At 39.9% G+C, this 13727-nt stretch overlaps 1 long non-coding RNA gene across 3 annotated transcripts in view; it reads left to right on the top strand.

Annotated features, from left to right (window-relative positions):
• The window catches only part of LOC140732173 (uncharacterized), a 67114-nt gene extending 54026 nt beyond the window's left edge, over nt 1-13088 (top strand). For 2 of the 3 annotated variants that reach the window (XR_012100010.1, XR_012100012.1), the window contains exons 3-5: nt 5467-5584; nt 10569-10705; nt 12446-13088. This is a non-coding gene — a long non-coding RNA (uncharacterized lncRNA). The remainder of the gene's footprint in view (nt 1-5466; nt 5585-10568; nt 10706-12445) is intronic. The other variant, XR_012100011.1, reaches the window with a different exon arrangement.
• The last annotated feature ends 639 nt before the right edge of the window (nt 13089-13727 follow it).

Raw genomic sequence — 13727 nt, 5'->3', positions numbered from 1 at the left:
TGGGAAAACCATGCAAACTTGGTGCTGTGTGCTCATTAACTTGGTTGTAGTTGTGCCAATGGCAGCCCAGCCCTGAAGCTTACTTATAATTGATATGGGGCCCGATTTTGTGAATGGCTAGCACTAATTAAAGCACCACTTAAAAAAGAGATGGACTGTTACTTCAGAAATAAGGGAGGAAGCTGGGGCCAAGTACAACTTGTACATCAGAGACTCTAGGATTGGGGGAGATGGGACTTGAGGAGGATTTAAGATAAGAGATTGTATTTCCTAAGGTCCAAACTAGGAGGTTTCTGATTTCACACTTATAATGCCCCAATGTTTTATGGCATTATCCCAGTAATATATGAAAATTCCTGAATCTCTGGAGTCTTGGCCCCAAATTATCAGCTGGCTATGAATAAATAAGTGTGCCTGCGCAGAGCAGTGTTGCTGCTTAATGTTGAAGGTACAATCCATTGTTCCAAGTGGCTGTGGCTTGAGAACCTACAGGATCACTTCCCTTGATGTGTTTCCATCTGCTTTCACTGAAGGTCTTATGTTAGGGAGGAGAGACGTGATTTATATGTAGGGACCAGGAGGCCTTCCGCATACTGTAGTGGCAGGAGATAACTCAGGAGGGAACAGACTGAAGCAGTTAGTGAGGATCTGGACCAGGAGTCAGAGGCATCACATCTGTCTTCAAGAACAACGAATGCCATATTCGGTACTGATTCAGGATTTTAACCTGAAGCATTGACAGTTCCTTTCCTCAGATACTGTTTCATCTGCTGAAGAACTCACATTCCAGCATCTGCAGTCACTTGTGCCTCAAATGTCATAATATCGTCTCAACTGTTGGCTCAACTCTTACCCTGATCATCCTGGCAGATAATGATTTAAAATTCTTCCTTTCAAGCATTATTATTTGTGGCCTTAAAATGTGCTTTATAGAAAAAAATCTTACCTGGATTAACTTATATGTGACACACTCTTCAATGTCTTCTGAATTGGCCCAGCAAACCTTTTTTTTTTAATGTCAGAGCAGACATGATTCATTCATTCTGTAGGTTCACATCTCAGTAACTAAAAGTACTAACCTATTCAATTCAGGTATAATATTCAAAATATGGTATGAATCTGTTCATTATCATATACTGTACATATAATTCATCAGTCACGGATCAGATACAATCACTATCAACAACTGGCAAACCTAAAATTCTACGTTCTTGCTTAATTTTCTGACATTTAATATTTCCTGGGATTTGCTTTGCTGGATCTTCATTTCTGTTGTTGGCTCAGGCATCCAGTGAGAGAGGATAGACTGCCACTTCATATTTGGTCCCTTTCCCTTGAGGGTGGTTAGCGCCCTTGAGGAATTTAACAGGTTGCCTTCTGAGGAGTGATAGGAGCAAGAGAACATTAGGTACGGCAAAAGACCCAAGCCACCATTCAATTAAACCTTAGCCATTCTGTACCAGTCTGATTGTTTGTGTATACTGTATGTATAAGCAGCAGTTAAAGTCCCCCATATTTGGCCAAATATAAAGAGAAAAGAACATTTGTAAAGTTAGCTTCTGTCTCCTGTGATAAATTAGTATTTTTACCAAAACAGAGAACAGTACATTTTGACACAATTTTCAACTTGCCAAGTTGAACTATGGCTTTCAGCTGTGATAGCTGCTGACAGGAAGAAAGGTGGGCAGAGTTTTACTATCCACACCTGCATCACATTTACTAAATCATTTTAGACTCTTGAGGATATCAAATAATATGGTGTGTAGCAGCTTACTTGAAATTGCTAATTACAGAGGAAAAAAGTCTTGCTGAGAAATCCCTGGATAATTTAAATTCATTGAATATTAATTTTTGTCCAGCTTGAGATCAGTTTAGACTGGGTGTGTGGACACATGAAATGAAGTTTGCTTTATCAAGGAACTTGCATCTTTTGTATTACCCATAAAACCTATCCTATATCCTGTTAATATTTTACAGGTGCCCAAAAACAAGCCTACATGGCAGTCTGTTTTATATATCTAAGTCTCCTGACTAATGACAAGGTTCAGTATTTTAAATTCCTATAAATTGTCAGAAAACTACCATCTGTTTTTCATCTATATAAACATTGAGCCAAATAACATTATCTTGTGACAAAACAAAGGCATTAGAATTAATTTTTCAAATAGTTTACCAGAACAATTCTGAAATATTCAGTACTTCTCTATGACTCTAAATAACGAACTGCTGGAAATGATTTCATTTTCAAAAGAAAAATCTGTTTTGCTTTGAAGATGAAGGTGAGTTTAAAACAACTGTAAAGTGCCGGCTGCCTTTACTTTGTGCTCCTAGTTTAAGGTACAGAGATTACTTTTACTTTAAGACTGCCAGTAAGACACCTAATAGAAGGAACAGTTGAGTGTTGAAAGAAAGTCTTGCAACACATAAACACATGTGGCAATGTGTTGCTTCCTTAGAAGCAGCATTAAACATTGGAGATTATGCATGGTGGGACTCAAATTCTACTTCATGGCTTATAAATCGTTCCTTCCCACTACCAGAGGAACGTGAAAACATCACATTGCACCATTAGTATGAAAGCCTGAACATTCACAACTTTTTAAAAATAGATTCTGTCAGATACTTAGAAATGTTATGCACAGTGCTATGTGAGTAAAGGGCATCATGGTTTTAAGGACAGCCAACAAGTTAAAGTGATAGACAGAAAGAGATAGTAAGAGAAAGATACAGAGAGCCTTGTATTTTCCAGAGCAAAGTATGATAGCTCATGGAGAAGTAATAAATTGTAACCCAGAAAATGAATCCATTTTGCATGTGTTTGGTGCAGAAATAACTGCCAATTATTTCCAGACCATTTAGTACCTACCAGGAAATTGATTCAGACACTTCTGTACACAATTCCCCTTAACAAGGCCGACATTTACCCAGGAGCAATCATATAACTAATGGTCATTATATAGTGCCTTGCAAAAGTATTCAGCCCCCAGTCCTTTGTTCACATAAGTATTACAGCCAGGGATTTTGATCAATTTAACAGAGAATTTCTATTTGTGAATCACTGGCTCCATTTTTCACAGAGAGCCCAACAAACAGGGAAAATTGTAAAGCATGAAAAGCTAATAATTCAAAAACTGATATGTCAGCAGTTCATCCCCCTTTGCTCAGTACTTAGTTAAACCACCTCTCACAGCTATTACAGCCAGTGGTCCTTTTAGATAAGTCTCTATTAGCTTTTCACAATGTGATGAAGCAAGAATTGTCCATTCCTCCTTGCAAAATTGCACAAGCTATGCTAGGTTCGTTGGGCAGCGGTGGTGGACAGCGATCTTGAGGTCTTGCCAGAGATGTTCGATTGGGTTAAGGTCAGGATTCTGACTGGGCCACTCAAAGGACATCAGTGTTCTTCATTTGAAGCTACTCCATGGCTGATCTGACGCTGTGCTTTGGGTCATTGTCCTGCTGAAAGATGATCTTCCTCCTCACTTTAAGCTTTGTGACAGAGGCTAGCAGGTTTTTTATATCCAGGACCTCGCTGTATTTAGCAGTCGTCATCTTCCCACCAATGCTCATCAGATTTCCAGTCCCTGCTGCTGAAAAGCAACCTCATAGCGTGATGCCTCCACCATACTTCACAGTACTGGTGGTGTTACCTGGCAGGTGTGCAGTATTAGATTTACGCCACACATACCACTTGGTGTTAAGGCCAAAAAGTTCCACTTTAATCTCATCCCACCACAATACCTTATTCCACATTTCTACGGCATGGTCTATGTGATGCATTGCAGAGTATATATGGGGAAGAATATGCTCTTTATAGTGGTATGTATGGCATAAATCTAATTCTGCATATCATCCAGGTAACATCATCCCTCCTGTAAAGTATGGTGGAGTATCATGCTATAGGGATGCTTTTTCAGCAGCAGGGACTGGAAAGCTGATCCAGCATTGGTGGGAAGATGAATGCTACTAAACACAGAGAGATCCTGGATAAAAACCTACTAGCCTCTGTCACAAAGCTTAAAGTGAGGAGGAAGATCATCTTTCAGCAGGACAATGACCCAAAGCACAGCGTCAGATCAGCCATGGAGTAGCTTCAAATGAAGAACACTGATGTCCTTTGAGTGGTCCAGTCAGAATCCCGACCTTAACCCAATCGAACATCTCTGGCAAGACTTCAAGATTGCTGTCCACCACTGCTGCCCAACTAACCTGGCACAGCTTGAGCAATTTTGCAAGGAGGAATGGACAATTCTTGTTTCATCACATTGTGCAAAGCTAATAGAGACTTATCCAAAAGGACCACTGGCTGTGGTAGCTGTGAGAGGTGGTTTAACTAAGTACTGAGCAAAGGGGGATGAATACTTTTGAACTACTGACATCAGTTTTTGAATTATTAGCTTTTTATGCTTTATAATTTTCCCTGTTTTTTGGGCTCTCTGTGAAAAAAGGAGCAAATGATTCACAAATAAAAATTCCCAGTTAAGTTTATCAAAATCCCTGGTTGTAATTGCCAGGGCACTGGAGCAGGGATCCAATCACAGACCCAGTACTATGCACACAGTGATAATAATTGAGTAACAAATCCCAACGTGCAAACAAAGTTGGTGTCAAAGTTCAGGCAGAGATCAAAACACCCAGAGAAATCCAGAAACAGGCAACAGGCAGAGTCAATAGTCAGACAGAGAGTACAGATACAAATACTGGAAAGACTCAGGAAAATTCACTGGCACAATCTGGCAACAAACAGGTGAAAACACAGGACTGAAATACACTGAGCAATAAACAGAGAGGCAGATGATAGGTGGAGCACAATGAGACACAGGTGGCAACAATACAGGTAATAATGAGAAACAGATGAGAGACAGAGTACTCAGTAATACAGGGGCCAGAGTAGAGCAGGAGCGGGGACAGGAGCACATGGCAATACAAAACCACGGACTGACAGCTAGGGAGAAAACACACAAAAAGACAGTTCAGCTGGAGGTACTGACAGTAATACTCACTTATGTGACAAACATTTGGGGGCTGAATATTTTTTCAAGGCACTCACTATAGGTGCAGCAACCATTTCCCAATTACTGAACTAAATTGCCTTATAAAGTTGCACTCTGTGATATTTGCTTATTTGAGAAAAATACCAAAAAAAAAATGGAAGCAAATTCCATAGATATTGGCAGAGATGCATGAATTAAAGGGTCACAATTAACCTGTAGTCTCCACCAAACATATTTTACATTGTCAGGTACCTATGCTTAACTATCACTGTGTGCTCCCTTGATAATCACATCTTCATATTCTGCACCTAAATGCATTATGCTGCAATGTCTGCAAATGCACCCTTGTGGGTGCTTAATCCATGAATGTTGCAGCGCGCTGCTTTGGAATCAGCTACACAAATCATCACTTCTATTCCTTCCCCTCACACCCACCCCAATTTATTTTCACTCACCTCTGTTTCTGGCGCAGTACAGTGTCGTCCATGGAGAGTACTGGAAATGCTAAGGAGATGCGAGAGAATGCAGACGCTGGGATCTGGAGCAACAGCTTGTTGGTGGAACTAGCACGTCAAGCAGCATCTGGGAAGGTGAGAGAATTTTCAACATTTCAGATCAAAATCCTGCATCAGAACTGTCTGTGCTAATTTGCTTCCCAATAGTTAACATGGCAATGATGCAGTTGCTGCAGGAGTTGCACAGGTCCTGTTTTGGCATATTAATCACTATGCTAAAATATTATCTTTAACTTTTTTCTCAGTTTCATAAACTTCCCTGGGAGATCCAAGTAGATGTTAAAGATATTCACAGAATATATCCAGTGAACTACAAGAGAGTGAATTCTATTTCTATGGTAGAACCAGATTTAGACATAAAATAGATCTTAGATGTAACTTTTATATCACAGGATATCAATCAATATAGTCAAAATGTAGGCACAAGGGACTATAGATGATGGAATCCAGAGTAAAAACTAACTGACAGGGAACTAACTTAATAGCATAGCAGTTAGTATGATACTGGTACAACTTGGAGTTCAATTCCGTCTGTAAACTGAAGTTTGTATGCTCTTCCTGTGAGTGCGTGGGTTTCCTCCAGATGCTCCGGTTTCCTCCTACAGTTCAAAGATGTAGCGGTTAATAGGCTAATTGGTTGTTGTAAATTGTCCTATGTTTAGGCCAGTGTTAAATAGATGGGTTGCTGGTTGGTGCAGCTCGTTGGGCTGGAAGGGCCTGCTCTGTGCTCTATCTCTAAGTAAGTAAATAAATAAATAAATAAATAAAGGGGCTGGATATCTTTTTCCTAATGTGGGGTCCCTAATCAAAATGTCGACAATTCCTTTCCTCCCACAGTTGCTGCCTGACCCTTTGAGTTCTTCCAGTAGTTTCTTTAGTCAAAGTGTTTGCTGGTGCTGATGTTCAACATTAAAAACCTTGTGGAAAAGTACTGGACAATAGAAAGAGACATGACCAGAATATTTTAAAGTATGAAGTAGCAACATTGAGAAGCAACAAGTATGAGTCTCTGTGTCAGTAATGCAGGGCTTGGCAAATCTGAATTTGTCACCTTCAAAGGGAGAGTAGCCCATAGGAGAATGAAAATATCATATCTTGTAGGCACAAATGAATGCATTGCAGTATTAAATGTGAAATAGAATTAACTTTGTGGGCATCTTAGTCGAGGAACGACAGAAATAAAGCTCATACTGTGAAAAGTCCAGCCAATTGATTATCAATTAGCAAGCATATACTGTGATCGATGGTGCTTTTAAAATACAAATGGATATAGATTAATTTCTGAATAAATAAAGCATTAAAGTCAGCAGCACAATTTCATCTTTATTTTCCAGTAAGTAGTTTTAAAAATTGCTCCATATTGGCTTTTCAGCTCATTTGCATGCTAGTTTAAAAGACAGGATAAAGAGGAAGAACTTCAGTCATGGAATCAGCAGCACAGCATTATTAGAATTCCATGTGTAACATCACAGAGAAATTGACATATAATCACAGAAGAACCAGGATAACAGGGGCGTCATGTTACAGCTTCATGAAGCATTGGTAAGGCCACTCTTATAGCACTATGTGCTGTTCTGGTTGCCACATTTTTGGGAAGGATGTGAGAGAGTACAGAGCAGATATACCAAGATGAAGCTTTTCAATTATAAAGGCAGGTAGCATGGGCTGGGTTTGTTCTCTCTGTAGCAGAGGAAACTGATGGGCATCCTGATAGAAGTATACAAAATTATTAAGAGGATAGAGAGGGTACACAGGTGGCATGGTTGAATAATGGCTAGTGTAACACTATGAAAGTGCCATTGATCACCCACTGGGGTTTGATTCCCTCTGCTGTCTGTAAGGATTTAGTACGTTCTCCCCATGACTGGGTGAGTTTCCTCAAGCTGTTCTGGTTTCCTCCTACAATCCAAAAACTTGTAGTTAGAGTTAGTGAGTTGTGGGTACTGCTATGTTGGTGCCGGAAGTGTGGTAACACTTGCGGGCTCTCCTAAACACATTTTTGTAATTAAATCGCTGATTTAATTTGATGCAAATGACACATTTCACTGTATGTTTCAATGTATAATAAAGTTAATTTTCCTCACATTGTAAGATGCTTTTCTCTTTGGTGGGAAGGCATAGGTATAAGGTGAGATGTAGAAGGTTTGAGGAGGTCTGAGGGGGAGTTCTTCCCATGGAGAGTGATTGGAAACTGGAACATGCTGCCTGAGAAATGGTGGAGGCAGGTACTCTCACAACATTTAAGAGATATTTAGACAGGCGCTTGAATTGTTAAGACATGTAAGGCTGCAAGGCAAATGTGAGTAAATGGGACTTGTACAGATAAAAGAATAGTGTTGCAAGGAGCTGTTTCGAGATTGTATGACTATGAGAATCTAAGTCTAATATTATAATATGATAAAAGAACCAAAAAGATGCTTTAACTGTCAAAGGGTTTCTGACAAAAGATGGCAGACTTTATTTGGTGCCATCTTACCTCAGCTGACTTAACCATGGGATAGATAGATAGATAGATACTTTATTCATCCCCATGGGGAAATTCAACTTTTTTTCCAATGTCCCATACACTTGTTGTAGCAAAACTAATTACATACAATACTTAACTCAGTAAAAAATATGATATGCATCTAAATCACTATCTCAAAAAGCATTAATAATAGCTTTTAAAAAGTTCTTAAGTCCTGGCGGTAGAATTGTAAAGCCTAATGGCATTGGGGAGTATTGACCTCTTCATCCTGTCTGAGGAGCATTGCATCGATAGTAACCTGTCGCTGAAACTGCTTCTCTGTCTCTGGATGGTGCTATGTAGAGGATGTTCAGAGTTATCCATAATTGACCGTAGCCTACTCAGCGCCCTTCGCTCAGCTACCGATGTTAAACTCTCCAGTACTTTGCCCACGACAGAGCCCGCCTTCCTTACCAGCTTATTAAGACGTGAGGCGTCCCTCTTCTTAATGCTTCCTCCCCAACACGCCACCACAAAGAAGAGGGCGCTCTCCACAACTGACCTATAGAACATCTTCAGCATCTCACTACAGACATTGAATGACGCCAACCTTCTTAGGAAGTACAGTCGACTCTGTGCCTTCCTGCACAAGGCATCTGTTGGCAGTCCAGTCTAGCTTCTCGTCTAACTGTACTCCCAGATACTTGTAGGTCTTAACCTGCTCCACACATTCTCCATTAATGATCACTGGCTCCATATGAGGCCTAGATCTCCTAAAGTCCACCACCATCTCCTTGGTCTTGGTGATATTGAGACGCAGGTAGTTTGAGTTGCACCATATCACAAAGTCCTGTATCAGTTTCCTATACTCCTCCTCCTGTCCATTCCTGACACACCCCACTATGGCCGTGTCATCAGCGAACTTCTGCACATGGCAGGACTCCGAGTTATATTGGAAGTCTGATGTGTACAGGGTGAACAGGACCAGAGAGAGTACGGTTCCCTGCGGCGCCCCTGTGCTGCTGACCACCGTGTCAGACCTACCGTCTCCCAACCGCACATACTGAGGTCTATCTGTCAAGTAGTCCACTATCCAATCCACCATGTGAGAGTCTACTCCCATCTCCGTTAGTTTGTGCCTTAAGATCTTGGGCTGGATGGTGTTAAAGGCACTAGAGAAGTCAAGGAATGTAATCCTCACAGCACAACTGACCCCCTCTAGGTGAGAGAGTGATTTGTGCAGCAAATACGTGATAGCATCCTCCACTCCCACCTTCTCCTTATACGCAAACTGAAGAGGATCCTGGGCGTGCCTGGTTTGTGGCCTCAGATTCTGTATTATCAGCCGCTCCATGGATTTACATTGTCCCTCTTACAAGCAAGGAAAATGTATGTTCTAATGTCCTTCACAGGAGCCTGATCAAATCAATTTGATATCAAGCTATTTATAGGTATAATAGGAAACATATTCAAAATATTTTACAAGATATACTGTAGGTTTAAAGAGTGTTCTTAAGGAGGAGGGGCTGAGAAGGACCTCACTTAACAGCCCATGATCCCACTGTTATGATTTTATCCAATATACTTGAGGAGGCATCTATAACTTCACTGTCTCCTTTCATAAAAAACTGTTTGGATTCTGATGAAGTGACCAGTGAACAAGGTTAATTAGAACATATGACAAAATTACGGATGCTGCCATGAGTGAACAGATTACAATGTTAAGTCCAATCACAAACTAGAGAAAATCTGCAGATACTGGAAATCCAAGCAACACAGGAGGAAAATGCTGGAGGAACTCAGCAGGCCAGGCAGCATCTATGGAAAAGTTGACGTTTTGGGTTGAGACCCTTCATCAGGACTGGAGAAAGAAAGATGAGGAGTCAGAGTAAGAAGGTGGGGGCAGGGGAGGAAGAAACACTAGATGCTAGGTGAAATGGTGGGGGGATGTAAAGAGCTGGGAAGTTGATTGGTGAAAGAGATACAAGGCTGCTGATAGGAGAGGGCAGTAGGCCATGGAAAAAGAATGGTTTTGGCTCAAAATGCCAGCTGTACTCTTGTCCATAGATGCTGCCTGGCCTGCTGAGTTCCTCCAGCATTTTGTATGTGTTATAATGATAAGTAAGTAGTATTCTCTCATTGGAAACACACTGGCATTCAGATCAAGTAATGATTGTCATCAGGGGCCAGTGATGCCATCAATTTCCAGGAGATTTGGCAGGTTAAATATCCACCCCAACAGACATCACCCGAATTGTTCAAACCTGTAAGATTGGTCATTGATAGATGGAGTGGAGGAAGCATACAGTCTTCGCTTTGTTTGTATGTATGGCATTAGGAGGAGAAACTGTTGCCACAGTTTTAATTTCCAGTTTACTAGCCAGTCTTTGAAATACTGAAGAGCAAATGTAACCCTGAGTGCTGTAATCAGGCCTTCCACCATCAGAACGAGTTAAAGTGTTAAGGTGGCAATTGTGCATTTGTTGGCTATTTTATCTATTACCTGCCAGCTCCCCATTTAGGGTTGTCTAGATGTTCTAGAATGGTTTGAAGCCAAGTTTTTGATTTAAGTTAGATACAAGGTGTTTATGTATGGTGTATTCTTGTTTGTAGGGCTGTTCACCAAGCCTGGAGGTCAGGTTGCAAATATTTCATCACTAGTCAAGATGACATCATCAGTGCACAATCGAGTGTATTCTGTCCAAGATTTCCTCTGGTACACTTCAGCACTGATAAGTGGCAGATGCTGGGTATGTGTCCTTATAGTGTTCTGTGCGGTCAGATTGGGAGGTCTTGAAGGTTTCTGGTGTTGGGAAGGTGACCGAACTGCAGTAACACCAAAAAATTGGATTCAATGTGAAATATGAAACATAAAAACAGAATTTGCTTTCAGTATTGTTTGAGTCTGACTATGAAATGTCGACAGACTTTTTTCAGTTATAAGGAGAGAAAGGGTGACTGTAATATCAGAAGCAGAATGAGTTTAGATGAATTATGGCCAATGCAGTAGTATTTACTTAACCTACCATAAAGAGCCACATTTATTTATTCATTCATAAAAATGTCACAAGTTGCTAACCTCATTAACATTATAACATGGTATTATAAATAAATAAAACATTTTTAATGTTTCTTTTATTATCCACAGCATGTTTAAATTGTATTCCCAGATAGCTTTCTGCCTTTACCCTCATTAAATAAATAGTCTGGAGAAACATAAAACACCTCAACAGTTGTAAAGCAAACTTTCATTAGGAATTTATCACAGTGGAAAAAAAATAAAAGTGAATGTATTTTTGGTGGGAGTATAAAAATAATTCAAGTGCATGTTTTAAATTCTCTCAGTCCCATGTTCTGGGCACTGCAATCAGATAACTGCTTATCCTCTTTGCTTGCTGCTCTGAGGAGACTGTAAAGCTTGTTGAGGAGTTAATTGCTGAGGTTGTTACTTACCGAAGAACCAGAATTTGTATTTTCAGCTGGTTGTGTATGTGGGATATGGTTCATCATCATTATCATCATGTGCCATGTCATATGACGTAGGTGATCATGATCTTCCTTCTCTATCCATGACCATGATTGCTCTCTGGCAATTTTTTCCTACAGAAATGGTTTGCCATTGCCTTCTTCTGGGCAGTGTCTTCAAGATGGGTGACCCTAGCCATTATCAGTACTCTTCAGAGATTGTCTGCCTGGTGTCAATGGCCACATAACTAGGACTTGCGATCTGCACCATCTGCTCATACTACTATCCACAACCTGCTCCCATGGCTTTACATGACCCTGACTGGGTGTCTAAGCAGGTGCTACACCTCGCTCAAGGGTGATCTGCAGGCTAGTGGAAGGAAGGAGCACCTTACACATCCTTTGGTAGGGACATATCTCCATCCCACCACCCATTGGATATGGTTATCTGGGAATATTGGTAAGAGAGTAGTTAAACTGCAAGACCAGTAATCCAGGAGCCTGGACTAACAATCTGAGTTCAAATCAAAGTTTACATGCAGTAACTAATCTCAAATTAGAGATTCAAATTGACAACCACTGAAGTGGAAATTGTTGTAAAACAAAATATTTAATTCACTAATGTCCATCAGAAGATGAAATCTTCCATCTTTCTTGATTTGACCTTTATGTGACTCTGGATACTAGCATACTTGACTCTGAAATGGTGGAGTAAGTTACTATTGCCAAGAAGTGACTCCTGATGTAGGAGGTGATCCAGGTTTTTTTGGTCATGATGAAGATGAGGGTAGTGTGATGCTGTGAGAACTTTGTTCTGCAGAAATTAAGTGTAAGGTCCATCCTTGTGCATGCTTCAATGAAAATATTGGTGAATATTGGCTTGGAGTTTGTCTCGTGTGCGTGCACAAATGCAAGAACTAACTGCGTACATAAAGTTCAACTACTAAAGCTTCAGTAACCTTGGTAATGGAGTGTAGCCACTGTAGGCTGAACAGTTTCTCATTTGATTAACTCCATTCCCATAGGAAGTGAACTGCAGCATTATGACAAGAACATTTGAGAAAAGCATTGGGACAATGAAACACAGCAGAAGGACATTTTGTACGAATTGGCATCAAGATCGGCAGAACATTGTGAGTCAAGTGACTTGTCCGAGATTCCTATTTTCTGTGTTAGTTCCCTACTGGTAACAATGGGTTGAAGCTCCCCCCGCAACACAGTTTCTAAAACCACACTGGTCTCTTTTCCAGTGTGAATAAACGTGAAATATAAATGAACCCCAGAGAAAGACGCATTACACAGAAAAGTATAACTGGACAGCAGCACCACAGAATCTACAAACATAGTCTGGTATGTTTAAGCCCAACTGTGCATTAATTATACAATAAATTATGATTAAATATTAAGTATCTTGTTTCAGCCTATATTGAATCCAGATGGTCCATTCCAATACTGCTACTCTCTCTGTATAATTCACTGGTTCAATCTGTCTTTGTTATTTATGTGTGATTCATTTGTAGATTTTATCCTCACCTTCATAAATTAATGTGGCATATGTGAGTTATATGTACTATTCTGCTTTACACCCTGATTCAGAGAAACATTGTCTCATTTCTGTATACATTATATGTGTTTTAAATATATATGCATGTATGTAGTCAAATGACAATAAACTTCACTTGATTTGATCTTATGGTGCTGTCTTTATGTCAACTCTGAACCCTCGAATATTTTCTATTCTACCATCTAAAGTTATTTATAAATTTAGCAAATAATTAATCCCCATCAAATCTTTATAGGATTTCTTGAAATATTGCCTGACAATTTGAGTATCTGCCTTTTATCCCTCTAGTTCTGGCTGCTTTCAGAGACAGATTAACAATTTGCCCTCAGTTCCAAAGTTATTAGCCACCAGATTCCTAAGAAGAGAAATGATTGTTAGAGTCTGTATGCATATATACCATTGATAAACATTTCCCTATCCACTGCTTTCTTTACTTTATTAAAATATTCAATCATCTTCATCATGTATAATTAACATTTGCAGAATCTGGCTCCAAACAGGAGCATGGTTTTCTATGCTTACATCTTTGACCCCATCAGCTTACATGTTCAGAGATCACCTTCCACAAATTATCACCATATTCCATGAAATGTCACTATCACAGAATCACAGATTAAGGGACTCAACCTACGACATTGACTGTTTTAACCATTAATAGCATTTCCTAATTTAGACCATAAGACTCATTTTTCTGGGCCCTCATTTTTTTTTTAACTTTAGTTTAGTTTAGAAATATAGCATGG

This window comes from Hemitrygon akajei, chromosome 8 (assembly GCF_048418815.1).
Source record: "Hemitrygon akajei chromosome 8, sHemAka1.3, whole genome shotgun sequence".
Taxonomy (NCBI): Eukaryota; Metazoa; Chordata; class Chondrichthyes; order Myliobatiformes; family Dasyatidae; genus Hemitrygon; species Hemitrygon akajei.
This window is presented reverse-complemented; position numbering and strand designations above follow the sequence as displayed.